This window comes from Somniosus microcephalus, unplaced genomic scaffold (genome assembly GCF_052327205.1).
Source record: "Somniosus microcephalus isolate GS21.2 unplaced genomic scaffold, FLI_Smic_1.0 unresolved_chr1, whole genome shotgun sequence".
Classification (NCBI taxonomy): Eukaryota; Metazoa; Chordata; class Chondrichthyes; order Squaliformes; family Somniosidae; genus Somniosus; species Somniosus microcephalus.
This window is the reverse complement of record NW_028225179.1, coordinates 47,165,451-47,173,342: the sequence shown is the minus strand read 5'-3', so window position 1 is coordinate 47,173,342 and position 7,892 is coordinate 47,165,451. Positions and strand designations below refer to the sequence as shown.

General features: G+C 56.0%; 1 pseudogene; it reads right to left on the bottom strand.

The window, feature by feature from the left end:
- Window positions 1–2,287: 2,287 nt before the first annotated feature.
- Window positions 2,288–7,649, bottom strand: LOC147094905 (perforin-1 pseudogene; annotated as a pseudogene).
- Between the last annotated feature and the right edge of the window lie 243 nt (window positions 7,650–7,892).

The window sequence follows — 7,892 nt, the reverse complement described above, 5'->3', positions numbered from 1 at the left end:
AATGGTTCACTCCCGTCTGGTACTGTACGGCCCGTGTGTGTCTCAGTGTCAGCTCCTGTTCATGTTCGGCACACAGCGGGTAAAAGGGAACGATTCACTCCCTCTGGTACTGTACGGCCTGTGTGTGTCTCAGTGTCAGCTCCTGTACATGTACAGCACACAGTGGGTAAAAGGGAACGATTCACTCCCTCTGGTATTGTACGGCCCGTGTGTGTCTCAGTGTCAGCTCCTGTACATGTAGAGTACACAGTGGGTAAAAGGGAACGATTCACTCCCGTCTGGTACTGTACGGCCCGTGTGTGTCTCAGTGTCAGCTCCTGTACATGTACAGTACACAGCGGGTAAAAGGGAACGATTCACTCCCGTCTGGTGCTGTACGGCCAGTGTGTGTCTCAGTGTCAGCTACTGTACATGTACAGTACACAGCGGGTAAAAGGAAACGATTCACTCCCGTCTGGTGCTGTACGGCCCGTGTGTGTCTCAGTGTCAGCTCCTGTACATGTACAGTACACAGCGGGTAAAAGGGAACGATTCACTCCCGTCTGGTACTGTATGGCCCGTGTCTGTCTCAGTGTCAGTTCCTGTACATGTACAGTACACATCGGGTGAAAGGGAACGATTCACTCCCATCTGGTACTGTACGGCCCGTGTGTGTCACAGTGTCAGCTCCTGTACATGTACAGTGCACATCGGGTAAAAGGGAACGATTCACTCCCGTCTGGTACTGTACGGCCCGTGTGTGTATCAGTATCAGCTCCTGTACATGTAGAGTACACAGCGGGTAAAAGGGAAAAATTCAAACCGTCTGGTACTGTACGGCCCGTGTGTGTCTCAGTGTCAGCTCCTGTACATGTACAGTGCACAGCTGGTAAAAGGGAACGATTCACTCCCGTCTGGTACTGTACGGCCTGTGTGTGTCTCAGTGTCAGCTCCTGTACCTGTACAGTACACATCGGGTAAAAAGGGAATGATTCACTCCCGTCTGGTACTGTACGGCCCGTGTGTGTCTGTGTCAGCTCCTGTAAATGCACAGTACACAGCGGGTAAAAGGGAACGATTCACTCCCGTCTGGTACTGTACAGCCGTGTGTGTCTGCTTAACCGGGAGCCAATGTAGGTCAGCGAGCACAGGGGCGATGGGCGAACAGGACTTGGTGCGAGTTTGGACACGGGCAGCCGAGTTTTGGATCACCTCACGTTTCCGTTGGGCGGAATGTGGGAGGCCAACCAGGAGTGTGTTGGAACAGTCAAGTCTGGAGGGAACAAAGGCATGGTTGAGGGTTTCAGCAGCGGATGAGCTGAGCCAAGTGTGTGTGTCTCACTGTCACCTCCTGTACAGCCACAGGGAAATTTAATAACATTTGGACTAAAGTCTAGTTCGAGTCAACAAGATGTATGAGAGAGGAATTGCAGAAATATTTGGCATCATCCTCTAGCAGGAACTGGGTTGTAATTTCAGGGCTGTGGTTGCTCGAGCTTGTCACCCTGTTACATCCTGTTCGCACCCCGATCTCATTAAATAGACACTCGACCGATCTCACACCCAGTGTACCAGCAGTTAGAGAGAGAGCTGATAGTCCAGGACCCCTTTTAAAGAGTCTCACCATCAGGAACCCCGTTTAAAGAGAGAGTCTAACCATCAGGGACCCCTTTTAAAGAGAGAGTCTCACCATCAGGGACCCCTTTTAAAGAGAGAGTCTCACCATCAGGGACCCCTTTTAAAGAGGGAGTCTCACCATCAGGGACCCCTTTTAAAGAGAGAGTCTCTCCATCAGGGACCCCTTTTATAGAGAGAGTCTCACCATCAGGGACCCCTTTTAAAGAGAGAGTCTCACCATCAGGGACCCCTTTTAAAGAGAGTCTCACCATCAGGGACGCCTTTTAGAGCAGATTGCTCTGTTCCAGGGAGAGGTCCCCACTACACTTTGCGCTTTTGTGGATTCGGGGGAGTGGTTGAGGACGGGACCGCTGCCTGAGCATGACGCACCTCCTGGTTGAATTCCCTTCCGAAACTGACTGGCTCAGCTCACCCGTGAAGATCCAGGATTTGCCACCCAGTTCCGATGTGCAGCTGCAGTACGCCTGGAAAGGTACTGAGCTCCGCCCTGCCACCAAGCTCCTCCAAGCTCTGTGCCCCTCCCATGGTCAGAGCCTCTGCCCGGCCCGAGATCAAACCCTTTTACCCGCCTGGGGTAGCACCCCACGTTCCTCGTCATCATTCCCGCACCCCTCCAGACCCTACCGGCAGAGCACAGCACGCTGACAAATGACACACACTGCAGGCTAAATGTCACTCAATTGAGTTTATTGGGAAAAATACGATTATACAAATGCAAATCAGCAAGATTTTTATAGATTATGCTACGCCGCTCTATGTAGTGCCTTCCGTTCGATAACGCTAAAAGTTCCAAAGCTTCTGCTGTCGCACAAAGCTTCAAGCAAGGTATGAGACCTACGGTGCTCCGACAATATAGTGCCACGGACGAATCGCAAGACGTAGGACATGGGATACAGGCCTGGCTGGGTGTCTCCAAGTTGTTGAATGAATCCTTCACAATTCATCGAAACTGTGTTTGTTTTGAGTCGCCTCCTGGGGTGACGGACTCCAGACAAAGCGAATCTGCAAATGACGACGACCTCAAAGCGAGTAAGATGAACTTAATTGGATTCAGGCCCCAGACTGAAGGCTGCATCTTCTCTCTGACACAGTTAGTAGCCAGGAATCGCTTGCTGAGTGGGGCAGGGTTGGCGGGTAGTGAGGAGCGGGGTGGGAGAGGTCTCAACTTGGGAGTGCCTCTTCCTCCGATTGCCCACCCTAAGCTGACGAGACGGAAATCCCATTTAAAATCGACACCCTGCTGAACCCGGCTTCAACTCTAAAGGCGAAATGAAAAGCAGGATAGCACAGAATTCTACCGATAACTCCTCAAAGCAAAACTAGCGGGGGCCGTGAGCTCGATAAGCCCCATGAAATAGAGCTTGGCGCAGCAGAGTAGGCTGGGTTTGGGGCCGAGGCGCTCACGCCCATTGCGACCGGGAAGTTTCATCACCCGTGGGACTCTTTCAGAGGCTGACAGAACGAGAATTGCAAATGGGGGAAGGGCAAGGGAATGAGAATGAGCTGCTTCAAGGGCGGGGCATTGGGGGGTGAAAGGGTAAATATCAGGGGAATGGGACTGAGGGGCGAGCTCCTTGAGGGGGAGGGCATGTGGGGGCAATGGCGGTGAAAGTGTAAATATCAGGGGAATGGGACTGAGGGGCGAGCTCCTTGAGGGGGAGGGCATGTGGGGGCAATGGCGGTGAAAGTGTAAATGTCAGGGGAATAGGACAGAGGGGCAAGCACCTTGAGGGGGAGGGCATGTGGGGGCAATGGGGGTGAAAGGGTAAAAGTCAGCGGAATGGGACTGAGGGGCGAGCTCCTTGAGGGGGAGGGCATGTGGGGGGGGTCAATGCCGGTGAAAGGGTAAAGGTCAGGGGAATTGGACTGATGGGCGAGCTCCCTTGGAGGCAGAGGGCAGGGGGGAGACGGGCCAAAGGGAGGGCCGGACATCCCCCAGGCGCGAGGTGAAGGCCAGCCCGGCAGGGCGGGGCACGTAATCTTGGCAGGTGGCCCCCCCCAGATGGGGCCCACAGGTGAAGGTGAAGTCAAAGGTGACGCTCCCGTACTTGAGGTAGCAGATCTCGCTGTGGGGGCCGGAGGTCAGGGGTCGGGTGCAGGTCCCCAGGCGGTCGTTGTCATAGCCGTTGTCCTCGTCCCAGACCTCGACGATCAGCTGGTTTCCGTTCTCGGCCTTGACTTCGCCCATGCTCAGCTTGCTGTTCCACGAGGGGTTGTTGGTGCCCAGGATGGTGGAGGTCCTGCTGGTGGCCTGCCCGTACTTGACCACCACGTAGCCGTCAGTGGCGGAGGTGTAGTCCCCCCAGAGGTCGCGGGCCCGCTTGATCGTCACCAGCAGCCGGCCCAAGCCCTTCTCCTTGGAGCAGCAGAGCTTGTCCACCCGGCTGTCTTCCTGGCAGAGACAGGAGCAGGGATCGCGGGGGCCCGGCCGGGAGCCGGCGGGGCAGACGGTGGCGCCGCAGTTGCGGGTGAGCGCGTTGGCCATGATGTAGTCACTGATGTAGCGCTGGAGGTTGGCGTGCCGCGGGTCGCCCCTGGGCAGCAGGTGGTGGAGAGGCTCCAGTGCGAAGCGCACCATGCCCGGGTTGGCGGGCAGGCTGCCCGCCCAGCGGGAGAAGGCCGATGAGTCCTCGGAGAAGAAGAGGTCCACACCAGCGCTGGCCTTGCCGCCCGTCACCTCCGTCTCCCGGTCATTGAAGGCCTGGTGGAAACTATCCCCATGCTTCATGGTATTGGCTAGATCCTTGCACCGCTTATACTTGGCGGAGCCACTGACATGCAGCCCCACCTGGCCGCTGGCCTCCATCTCCAGGCAGTCCTTGATCTCCTCGGTCGTGTGGCCCTCGGAGGCCGCCTCGCACGTCCGGATGGCCGTCACATCCTTGAAGCGGCCACCCAGATCCACCGCCTTGATGAAGTGGGTTCCGTACGTGCTGACCAGCTTCTGGTAGTGGAACTTGGTGCCCTCGTGCGAGGCGTTGGGCAGCAAGGACAGGACATGGGAGAACTGGGCGGCCAAGAGGGGCTTGTCCTTGACCCGGTAGCGGTAGTAGCGGCAGTGGAACTCGTGGCTGGTGAAGCTGTAGCTGTCTGACTTGGATCTCTTGGCCCCGAACTCCATCAGCTTGGAATTGGAGCCGCCCACCATCACCTTGACAGTGGAGCCGGGCTTGGGGTGCACCTGCAGGTCGGCCTGCCAATCGTTGGAGATGACCGACTTGCTGGACTCGCCCAGCTCGGAGGCTGAGCGGAAGAGGCGGCTGGAGAGCTTTCTCTTGCAGGCCCGCTGTATCTGCCAGTCCACCAGCGTGAGGGGCAGGCGCTGGCGGGCGTTGGACATCAGGTTGTTGCTGCACAGGGTGCAGGTGCCGTCCGGCTTCTGCCAGGTGTTGACGTCAACCACAAAGGCCCCTGTGCTTTGCAAGGTCACGATGTCGTAGCCCTCCCCCGCCAGGTAGGCACCCGGCACGAAGCTGGCGGCCTTGCACTCGTTGGCGCTGCCCGTGTTGCAAGCGCCGTGGGCGTCTCCGAGGAAGAGGATGAGGAAGAGGAGGCCGGTCAGTCGCAGTTGCCCGCTGGATGTCATGGCATCAATGGCTGCTCCCGATAACGGAGTATGGCAGATCTGGAAGAGAAGGAGTAGAATGAGAGAGAGCCTCACCATCAGGAACCCCTTTTATAGGGAGAGTCTGACCATCAGGGACCCCTTTTATAGAGAGAGTCTGACCATCAGGGACCCCTTTTATAGAGATAGTCTCACCATCAGGGACCCCTTTTATAGAGAGAGTCTGACCATCAGGGACCCCTTTTATAGAGAGAGTCTGACCATCAGGGAACTATTTTATAGCGAGAGTCTCACCATCAGGGACCCCTTATATAGAGAGAGTCTGACCATCAGGGACCTCTTTTATAGCGAGAGTCTCACCATCAGGGACCCCTTTTATAGAGAGAGTCTGACCATCAGGGACCCCTTTTATAGAGAGAGTCTCACCTTCAGGGACCCCTTTTATAGAGAGAGTCTGACCATCAGGGACCCCTTTTAAAGAGAGAGTCTCACCATCAGGAACCCCTTTTATAGAGAGAGCCTCACCATCAGGGACCCCTTTTATAGAGAGAGCCTCACCATCAGGGACCTCTTTTATAGAGAGAGTCTCACCATCAGGAACCCCTTTTAAAGAGAGAGTCTCACCATCAGGAACCCCTTTTATAGAGAGAGCCTCACCATCAGGGACCTCTTTTATAGAGAGAGTCTCACCATCAGGAACCCCTTTTAAAGAGAGAGTCTCACCATCAGGGACCCCTTTTAAAGAGAGAGTCTCACCATCAGGAACCCCTTTTATAGAGAGCCTCACCATCGGGGACCTCTTTTAAAGAGAGAGTCTCAACATCAGGGACCCCTTGTGGTAAACCACTGTTTGTATTCCACTGTGTACATGCCTGGACATGCCTCGGCTGACTCCTCCCACAAGTCCTAGTATAAAGGTTACTGCTCCCCAGCCCTTTGTATTCTGGACCGGTCGACCACTCGAGGCAGACCTTCATTCTTTTGTTAATAAAAGCCTTTAGTTACTCTCTTAACTCTCAGTCTTTTATGAGTAATTGATAGCGCATCAATTTTATTAACAAAATTTTTATAATGGAGAAGATCCTCACACCAGCATGCCTGGACTTAGATCATCGGGAGGCGGACTCATCCACCAAGTTTACTCACTGGCTTAAGTGTTTCGAAAAATTCCTGACCGCCTCCGCAGCAATCAAATCGGACGAGGACAAACTGGATGTCCTGACCTCCAAAGTGAACCACCGAGTGTACTCGGTCATCCAAGACGCGACCTCGTACGCGGACGCTATCAAGCTCCTCAAGGACCAGTACACGCGCCCAGTGAAAGAAGTGTACGCCAGGCACCTTCTGGGGAGTCGTAAACAACAACCTGGGGAATCGACCATGGAATACCTTCAGGCACTGCCTGTGCTTGGCCGGGCCTGTGGTTGTAAGGATGTAAAGGCCGCCGTGTACACAGAGGAACTTATCCGGGACGCTTTTGTAGCGGGCCACAGATCCAATTACACCCGACAGCGACTGTTGGAGCAGAGTGACCTCGACCTCAACAAGGCCTCTGAACTCGCACTATCATTGGATGCAGCCTACCGGGGCATGGATGCCTACTCCTCTGCACCGTGGACGCCGCGGGGAATGACAGCCTGGGACACGGTAGGACCGCCTCATAGCGCCGTGCCACCCCAGCCACACCCCAGCAATGGCCCAACTGCCGCAGCAGTGTCCCAAGGCCAGACAGCAGTGCCCCAAGGCCAGAAATGCTACTTCTGTGGCCAGGCAAAACACCCCAGAGCGCGCTGCCCGGCGAAAAACGCGATCTGCTCGGGCTGCGGGAAGAAGGGACACTACGCTAGCGTCTGCAGGGCCAAAGCCACCCCGAACCCCAGCAGCGCCGCGTGTGGGCCATGCGGGCCGCCATCTCAGGCCTCCCCGGCCATGTGCGAACCACCGGTACAGCAGCCATTTTGGACGCCTCCAGCCACATGGGGATCATGGACGCCGCCATCTTGGACGACAGCCGGAACGCAGCAGGCCCCCAACACCGCCTCATCTGATACCCGCAGCGACACACCGACCCCTACGCTGGCATCCGTTACACTGGACCAAGCGAGACCGCACCAGCTGGCCAGTTCCACAATGGACATTAAGGTAAATGGTCACGATACAATCTGCCTTTTTGACTCTGGGAGCACGGAGAGCTTCATCCACCCCGACACGGTGCGGCGTTGCTCTCTCCCAGTCCTGCCTGCGCACCAGCGGATTTCTATGGCCTCCGAGTCCCAGTCGGCGGACATCGGCGGCTACTGCGTGGTGACACTCGTAGTAGACGGGACTGTGTACGATCATTTTAAACTTCTGATCCTGGCCGACCTCTGCGCTGCCGTCCTGCTGGGGTTAGATTTTCAGTGCCACCTTAAAAGTGTTACGATGGCGTACGGTGGACCCCTACCCCCACTCACAGTCCGCAGCCAGCAGCTTCCAAATTGCCCGCCGCGCACCAGGTGCAACCTCTCCACACTCAGAGTCACCCCCCCCCCCCACTGTTTGCTAACCTCACCCCCGACTGTAAGCCCATCGCCACAAAGAGCAGGCGATACAGTGCCGGGGACAGGGTTTTCATTAAAACCGAAGTGGAGCGGCTCCTGAAGGAAGGGATTATTGAGGGCAGCACCAGCCCCTGGCGAGCCCAGGTTGTGGTCGTTAAGACTGGCGAGAA